General features: G+C 38.4%; 1 pseudogene; it reads right to left on the reverse strand.

The window, feature by feature from the left end:
- Positions 1 to 938: 938 nt before the first annotated feature.
- Positions 939 to 8,888, reverse strand: LOC136335651 (calponin-2 pseudogene; annotated as a pseudogene).
- Positions 8,889 to 9,111: the final 223 nt, after the last annotated feature.

Consider the following 9,111-nt stretch of genomic DNA (forward strand, 5'->3'; position numbering starts at 1 on the left):
GAATTGCAAATGTGATTACTTAATTAATACAACCAACAAAAACTATGTGTCCTGTGATTTCATTGACTTTGCCTAGACAAAAGGAAGAAACAGGCAGAATTAGCCAACCCTATTCCCTATTAAATGAGCTTCATTATATAGATTTAGTTAGGCCCTAAGTAGAACATGTTCTACCAAAAACCCACTCACATCCTGGGGATGAGAGAGGGAGAGAGAGAGAGAAAGAGAGGGAGAGAGAGAGAGAGAGAGAGAGAGTAAAAGCACTGGGCTTGATTCCTGGCTCTATTAACTAGGCAAGTTACATAGCATTAGTTTTTGTTTTGTTTTGTTTTCCTAAAAAAGGTTTTATTCCCTTGATCCACAGTTGATATTTCAAATTATCTCTTGGTCCCAAGGTTCCTTGGTGGGGCTGGTTTCGGGGAGGGTGTCCTGTGGGAGGTAGGGGGTGTCCCTGTGCAGTACTTGGTGGGGGAGAGGGGACAAGTATGAATGGGGGAGATAGGCTTTGCTTCAACCACTCAGAACTCCATTGTCTTGTCTGGGCCTCAGTTTCCTCACTGTCCTCCTCGGAGGATTCTGCGGGAAATCCAGTCCCTCACAATGCCTAAAATATCTGGAGACTGTGGCCTGGCCCATTCCCAGGGGACTTATGCCCCAGAACCTCCCTCCACCATTCCCATCCCATTCCCCTGAAAAAAATTACTTTTGTTAAAATTGCCTGAAACTTCTGTGGGTACAGAAAGCACAAACTGATTAGCAGAGAAAAGAGAAGAGGAGCAGAAGCAACCTGCAGCTGTTTGGGGCCAGTTTCCTTCCCTGCACAGGGTTCTTCTTCCCTTCCCAGCCTGGGCTTAAAGCCAGCTGAGAAATTTTCTACCTGGGTGTGCCCTGGCAGGGACCCCACCCTACGTGCATCAGTACCTGACCTTTGTAGACCTTCAGCTGGAAGCGCTTGAACACATAGAAAAACAAGACGAATACACAGAAGAACTGGAAATCCCAGAGGGGTGATGATATGAAGAGACACCTGCAAGGAGGCCCCAGTAACCTGCCTCCTCTTGGTAGTAGGGGGACACTCAGAGGCCTTCTCTGCACTTAGACAGTCACTGATGGACCTTGGAGCCCGATGGCCACTGGGCCTTGTGGGCAGTACTTGGGGATTTACATCTGCTGGCTCAGACCAAAGGCCCAGCTGCTCTAGTTGGCACCCTACCTGTAGCCCATCTGCAGAGAAATAGAGTTTTCACACTTGTCAGTCTCCAGCCTGGTGTCATAGATGTGCCACCAGGTCCCCGGGAGTCGTCAGGCCCATCTGGCTGGCACACTTGTTGGTGCCCATTTGCAGGCTGATGACTGAGTGATTCATGGATAGCAGGATATGGTTGTTGGGGTCATACAGATGCCTTCTCGTACCATATGCTGTCATGTCTGACTACTGGCACACTCTTTGGTACCCAACGGGAACACAAAGATTGGACCACCCTCATGGTGGCGTATCGAAGTTCCACTCCTGCTTCTCCAAGTACTTAATGCCAATATGCACACCTCTCTGAAGCCCCTTTGTCTTGGCCTTCCCTGACAGAGCCAGAAGACACCTACACCTGCATCACATCCCCACTCTCACACAGGTCACTGGCCTCGAGCAGGTCCAGGGAGTTCCTACTGTAGTGGCCATGGCACTGGTGAAGTTGGAGAGGTTTTCGAGCTAGTGCCAGTTTTGCATGGAGTAGTTGACCTTGGGGATTGAGCCCGGCCACAGCTTATGCATGAGTATGCATAGGGTCATTCCTTCAGACCCTTTTGGAAGTCAGGACAGATAGACAGGCCCATGAGTCCCTCATCCAGTGACAAAGTTCCACCTTCTTCTGAGGGTCATGTTTGGAAAGGAGCCAGTTCTTCACCTCAGCCTAAATCTCATGTGAGGACCCCTTGGTGAACTGCATAGAGTACACACTGGTGGCAACGATGACAGAATAGATTCATTATTAAATATATTAAAAAGATTAACTTTAGATGATTGTTATAAAGATTAAATGTAGTAATATTTGTGAAAATAATGACATAGAAAGCAAACAAAATTATCAACATCAATAAATACTTATGTAGCATTGACTATATGTCTCATTCTGGTCTGTGAGCTTGGTTCACATTAACATAGTAAATCCTCAAAGCAAATCTATGAGGTGGGCACCATTGTTATTCCTTTTTAACAAGATAGAACAAAGGCATTGAGAGCTTAAGTAACTCCTCCAATGTTGCACAGTTACAATATGTTAGAGCTGGGTTAAAACTCAGGTTCACTGATTCCAGATCTGTGTAATAGATTATCTTCTTAGTAATAATAATAACTTTTATTATCATTAATGTGTGAAAAGAAAAGGCATGTACTAACACGGGAGTTGATTTCATAAACCTTGCAACAATATACATATATGAAATGAAGAAATATGTATATGTTGAAGAATTTGAACTTATATCAAATTGCCTAAAACAACCATGTCTATATTTTTTTATGATGGTCCCATAAACTACTAGTGTGAGATGCTAAATAATGTAGATTGGAAGCTTTAATGTACAAGACAAACAAAATGAAAGACCTGACCAAAATTTTAAAGTTTTTCTTGAGACATAATTTTGTTTGTCTCAATAGCAAACTAAATAGGTCTTATTGAACATACATGAAATCTTCTCAATCTTTAAACCATTAATACTCAAACTATCTTTCATTAAAATAGTGTCAGAGACCAATGGTGGCACAGAATGTAGACCTAGATGCTGAAAACCAAGGTTTGAAATTCAGAGGTTGCCGATTTGAGCGTGAGCTCACCAGCTTGAGAACAGGGTAAACAGCTTCAGTGTGGGTCAACAGCTTGATCATGGGATCATAGACTAGACCTTATGGTCACTGGCTTGAGCTCAAAGGTTACTGGCTTGAATCCCAAGGTCGCTTGCTTAAGCCAAAGTTCACTGGCTTGGCTGGAGCCCCCCAATCAAAGCACATATGAGAAGCAAGCAATGAACAACTGAAGTGTCACAACTACAAGTTAATTCTTCTCATCTCTCTCTCTCTCTCTTTCTGTCTTCCTGTCTGTCTGTCTTGCTCTTTCTTTCTCGCTAAAAAAAAAATTTAAATGTCAGAGAATAGGGTGGTTATATTTCACAGATAAAAATATAATATTTAGACATACTTATACTAAAAAATATTTATTTATCTGAAATTAAAATTTAACTGCATTTTCTATATTTTAGCTGACAATGCTAGAATCATAATATAAGTAATTTAAGCTTTAGAGATAGTTATATATATGGCACTTATTAATTCTACCAGTTATTAGAAGTTTGAGGAAAAAAAGTATAAAAATTTCTTCTAAAAACACATCTATGCCTTTAATGGATATCCTCTCCATATTTTTTAAAGTAGGAATCAGAAATTATGAACAAAATTAATATGATGAATAAAGCTTTCCACTTCTTTAATGCTTTTACAAAGAGCTCAATGCACTACTTTAAAAGACAGGTTCTGAAACATCTACCCACTAAATCCATGAAGTTGTTCTCAACTTGACCAGGTCTTTCAGGATATTAAATCCTCTCGGTTCCATGAGAGCCAATTTATTATCTCAAGATAGTCAAAATAAAACTGCATATGTAGAAATAGCTCTGTAAAGCAGTACTGTAGACCACATAACAATATAAATCACTGAGAAATGAAACAACTGTATCCTTGGAAGGAAAAATCTCAATTTGGTCAATAAGAACAGAATCACTTTGAGTGTCATGTTTTCCATAGAAACTGAAGTAAGAACTAGGCAGTATGTCAACCTACGAATCTCGAACAGAGTTTTCAGTATGTGATACAGAGCAGGTTGTATAAATCCATTTTTCAACAGTGAAAATCTGTCATTCAGCCAAAGCAACACCAAGCCAAAAAGCACTTTATTGTGTGCCTGTCTGTTCAGTGGAGACACCATCTTTTTCAAAACACAAGGGAGCCATATTTTGGGCTCCATGTCAAGCAGCTGTTCTGTGAGGGGAGGGACTCCCACAGATAAACAACACAAAGCCTTTGCTGTGCCTTTGCAGGTGCTTATGTGCTAACAGAAACAAATTTCTAATCTTTAATGTGTACAGTAACGGGATTAACGTGCATCTGGTGAAGCACCACAAAGTTTTATACTTTGCCCATAAAAGGAGAAAACCGTGTCTTTACAACTCAATTAGTTTTGAATTCTCACCGTTATTAATGACATTCATAATATATCATTTATTCTGAAATTGTTTCCAGGCCTTTCTTTTTTAGAATCTTAATGGAACACATCTGACAGCATAACCAAACAAATTATTATAATTATTTTTTGCAATGATTGGTATTGCAATATTAGTAGCAAATATTATATATATATTGTAATATGTATATTATCCAAGTAATTGATATAGAAAAAAATTAAGTTTTCTTTCACAAAGGCAAATGTAATGAAGAAAGCATTTGAAATTCAGGCTTTTTCTTATTTTCCCTCAATTAATGGCATCAAAAGCAAAGACAACAAAAGCAAAAATAAACAAGTGAGATTACATCAAACTAAAAAGCTTTCAGTGTCTCTGCTCATTTTTAATTGAAAACATTATAAAATGAAAAGGCATTCTATGGAATAAGAAAAAATATTTGCAAAGCATATATCTGATAAGAAGTTAATATCCAAAATATATAAAGAGCTTATATAATTTTGATAGCAAAAAAAGCAATTTGATTTTTCAAATGGGCAGAAAAACTGAATAAATATTTTCCCAAAGACTTACAGATGGCCAACAGGTATATGATAAGTTACTCAACATGACTAATCATCAGGAAAATGCAAATCAAAACCACAATGAGATCTCACCTCACATCTGTTAGAATGGCTATCATCAAAAAATGAAGAGATAACAAGTATTGCTGAGGATGTGGAGAAAATGAAACCTTTGTGAACTGTTCGTGGAAATGTAAATTTGGTATAGCCGCTATGAAAAACAGTATGAAGGTTCCTCAAAAAATTAAAAATAAGGCACTGGCCAGTTGGCTCAGTGGTAGAGCGTGGGCCTGGTGTACAGGAGTCCTGGGTTCGATTCCCGGCCAAGACACACAGGAGAAGCACCCATCTGCTTCTCCACCCTTTCCCCTCTCTTTCCTCTCTGTCTCTCTCTTCCCCTCCCGCAGCCAAGGCTCCATTGGAGCAAAGTTGGCCCGGGCGCTGAGGATGGCTCTGTGGCCTCTGCCTCGGGTGCTAGAATGGCTCTGGTGCAATAGAGCAACGGCCCAGATGGGCGGAGCATCGCTCCCTGGTGGGCATGCCAGGTGGATCCCAGTCGGGCACATGAGGGAGTCTGTCTGACTGCCTTCCAGTTTCCAACTTCAGAAAAATACAAAAAAAAAAAATTAAAAATAAAATTGTCTTATGATTCAGCAATCCCACTTCTAGGTATACATCCAAAGGAAATGAAACAGGATCTCAAACAGATATCTGAATTCCCATGTTTATTGCAGCATTATTCACAATAGCTAAGATATGGAATAGATAGATAGAGGTAGGTAGGTAGGTAGTTAGGTAAATAGATATAGATAAATATAGATAGATAGATATAGATAAGATAGATAATATAAATATAGATATAGATGATATAGATGTAGAAATATAAATGATATAGATATAGATAGATATAGATATAGATATAATATATAAATGATGTAGATATATATAGGTAGATAGATTAATTGAGGGTTTTATGCTAAATTAAATAAGTCAGAAAAAACGACAAATACTCTATGATGTCACTTATATGTGGAATCTAAGAAAGCTAAACTCATAGGCAGTAGAGTGGTGGCAGGCCTAGGAGTTGAGCAAAATGGAGAGATACTGGTCAAATGGTATAAACATCTAGTCACAATATTAATAAGTTCTGCAGCTCTAAGCATACCATAAGGATTTCAGCTAATACTATATTACATAGTTGAAAGGTGCAAAGTAAGTGTTAAATGTTCTCACCACAAAATGGAAAGGGTAATTATGTGACTTGATAGAGGTGTAGCTAAAGCTAGAGTAATCATTTTGTAATATACAACTGTATAGAATCAACACATTGTCCACTTTAAACTTTGTGATGTTATATATCAATATCAATATATCTTGATGAAACTGAAAATAATGCTACAAAATGCAATATTATGGTATTACAAGGTTATAACAAAAATACTTTTATAAAACCATAGTATATATTTTTATGGAATATATAGATAGAGAGCAAAATCAGAAATATTTGTAAGAGAATAATAAGCATAAAATATATGGTAGTAGTTAATTCTGGGAAAAGAGGGAAGAGAATGGGTTGGAAAAGAATATACTATACCTTCAAATGTATCTGCAGTTTTTAACACTTACAAAGAAAAAAAGGTCATCAAAAAATAATAAAAGCCAAGTGAGAAAAAAAAAGCAGTGTAGCCCTGGCCGGTTGGCTCAGCGGTAGAGCGTCGGCCTGGCGTGCAGGGGACCCAGGTTCAATTCCTGGCCAGCGCCCATTTGCTTCTCCACCCCCACCCCCTCCTTCCTCTCTGTCTCTCTCTTCCCCTCTCGCAGCCGAGGCTCCATTGGAGCAAAGTTGGCCCAGGGCGCTGGGGATGGCTCCTTGGCCTCTGCCCCAGGCCCTAGAGTGGCTCTGGTCGGGGCAGAGTGACGCCCCAGAGGGGCAGAGCATCGCCCCCTGGTGGGCAGAGCCTCGCCCCTGGTGGGCGTGCCGGGTGGATCCCGGTCGGGCGCAGGCGAGAGTCTGTCTGTCTCTCCCCGTTTCCAGCTTCAGAAAAATACAAAAAAAAAAAAAAAAAAAAAAAAGGCAGTGTAAGCCACTAAAATGGTTGGTGAAGGGCTACAGGAATTGTGGGATGGGAGAAGGGAAGGCAGGTGTAGAAATTTTTTCAGAATAAACCACATACAACCGTTCATTGTTAAACTGTGATAAAATACAAATGCCGTAGTACCTTGAGATACAAATTTAATTTATTCTGTAACCGAGCTCGTAAGTCAGTCAACTCGTATATCAAACTGCCAATACTGGACCCGTATATGAACACGCCAACTAGCGGCAGCTTCCCAAATCACAACTCGTATCTCAGAATTTCATTCAGATCTTGAACAAAAATACGGACCAAGTCACAGCTTGTATCTTAAAAAATTTGTATGTTGGTCTATTTGTATCTCAAGGTACCACTGTACAGTTTTCAAAAACAGCAGTTAACAACTTAAAGGTTACTTAAGTGCTAATGGCTCATTACCACTATTTATTACAAGTCCTTCCAGAAATCCTACTACAGTGTTCATAGTAAAGGTCTCCACAGTTCGAGTTGCGTACTTAAAAATGTTATATTTAACAACAGAGAGCACAACATACAGGACACAGAGCTGAGAGTATGAATATAGCATCTGCTTGATAAACAAAATTTCCCATTTCTCATGTAAATTATAAAATGCTAGTGTCTCTGTCAGACTAGTTGGGACATTTATGAAAATTTGGGCTTTATACCTTTCTAGTTATTGGACCCTTTTGTCACTAGTAAATGTCCTACTTTATGTCCACAAATGAATTTTTATTAATGTTTACTTTGTCTTATAGCTATACCATGACTTGTTAATGGTTGAAAATGTTTTCAAATAATTTATTTCTTTTGTTTTTTATTTACAAGAAGCAGATAGTTAAGTTTTAGTGTTTGTTTGTTTTAACTAATCTGATCATCTTAATCTTCTACTTGGAGTTTTAAGTCCTTTGACATGTTAACATAATTACTATATGGTTCTGTTTATAGCTGCCATCTTATTTACTTTTCATTTGAGTCAACTGTTTTACACACCACTTTCTTCTCTTTTCTTGTCGCCTTTTTGACTAACCAAATATATAAATTATTACATAATCTCCATGTTAAGTCAGAATATTAAGTCTTCTTGTTTTTTAGCTTCAGAATTTCTGAGATGCCTTTAATAGATTATTTTTGTATTTGATTCACTCATTTTAGTTGTCATTTTATATTTGATTCATGAATCTTAGTCTTGGTTAGTCACAACCACTCCATTCTACATAGAATCTTTAACTTTATTTGTTTGAATATTAAACTCCTGTTTTTGGTCCCCATTACAACTAAGAAAATAATTTTCTACTTAACATTTTCTTTATTAATTTTAATGGGGTAACATTGATAAATCAGGGTACATATGTTCAGAGAAAACATCTCTAGGTTATTTTGACTTTTGATTATGCTGCATTCCCATCATCCAAAGTCCAATTGTCTTCTGTCACCTTCTAACTGGTTTTCTTTGTGCCCCTCCCCCTCCTTCAACCCCTTCCCTCTCCTCCCCCCATCCCCGTAACCCCCACACTCTTGTCCATGTCTCTGAGTCTCATTTTTATGTCCCACCTATATATGGAATCATATAGTTCTTAGTTTTTTCTGATTTACTTATTTAGCTCAGTATAATGTTATCAAGGTCCATCCATGTTATTGTAAATGATCTGATGTCATCATTTCTTATGGCTGAGTAGTATTCCATAGTGTATATGTACCAAAGCTTTTTAATCCACTCGTCCACTGATGGACACTTGGGCTGTTTCCAGATCTTCTCTATTGTGAACAATGCTGCCATAAACATGGGGGTGCATTTCTTTTTTTCAAACAGTGCTATGGTGTTCTTGGGGTATATTCCTAAAAGTGGTATAGCTGAGTCAAAAGGCAGTTTGATTTTAAATTTTTGAGGAATCTCCATACTGTTTTCCACAGTGGCTGCACCAGTCTTCACGCAGTTCAGGAGGGTTGCCTTTTCTCCACATCCTCGCCAGCACTTATTCTGTGTTGTTTTGTTGATGAGCTTCATTCTGACTGGTATGAGGTGATATCTCATTGTAGTTTTAATTTGCATTTCTCTAATGATTAGTGATGTTGAGCATTTTTTCATATGCCTATTGGCCATCTGTATGTCCTCTTTGGAGAAGTGTCTATTCATTTCTTTCACCCAATTTTTGACTGGATTGTTTGTCTTCCAGGTATTGTTTTACAACTTCTTTATAAATTTTGGTTATTAATCACTTATCAGACGT

The sequence above is a fragment of the Saccopteryx bilineata genome, chromosome 4 (genome assembly GCF_036850765.1).
Source record: "Saccopteryx bilineata isolate mSacBil1 chromosome 4, mSacBil1_pri_phased_curated, whole genome shotgun sequence".
Classification (NCBI taxonomy): Eukaryota; Metazoa; Chordata; class Mammalia; order Chiroptera; family Emballonuridae; genus Saccopteryx; species Saccopteryx bilineata.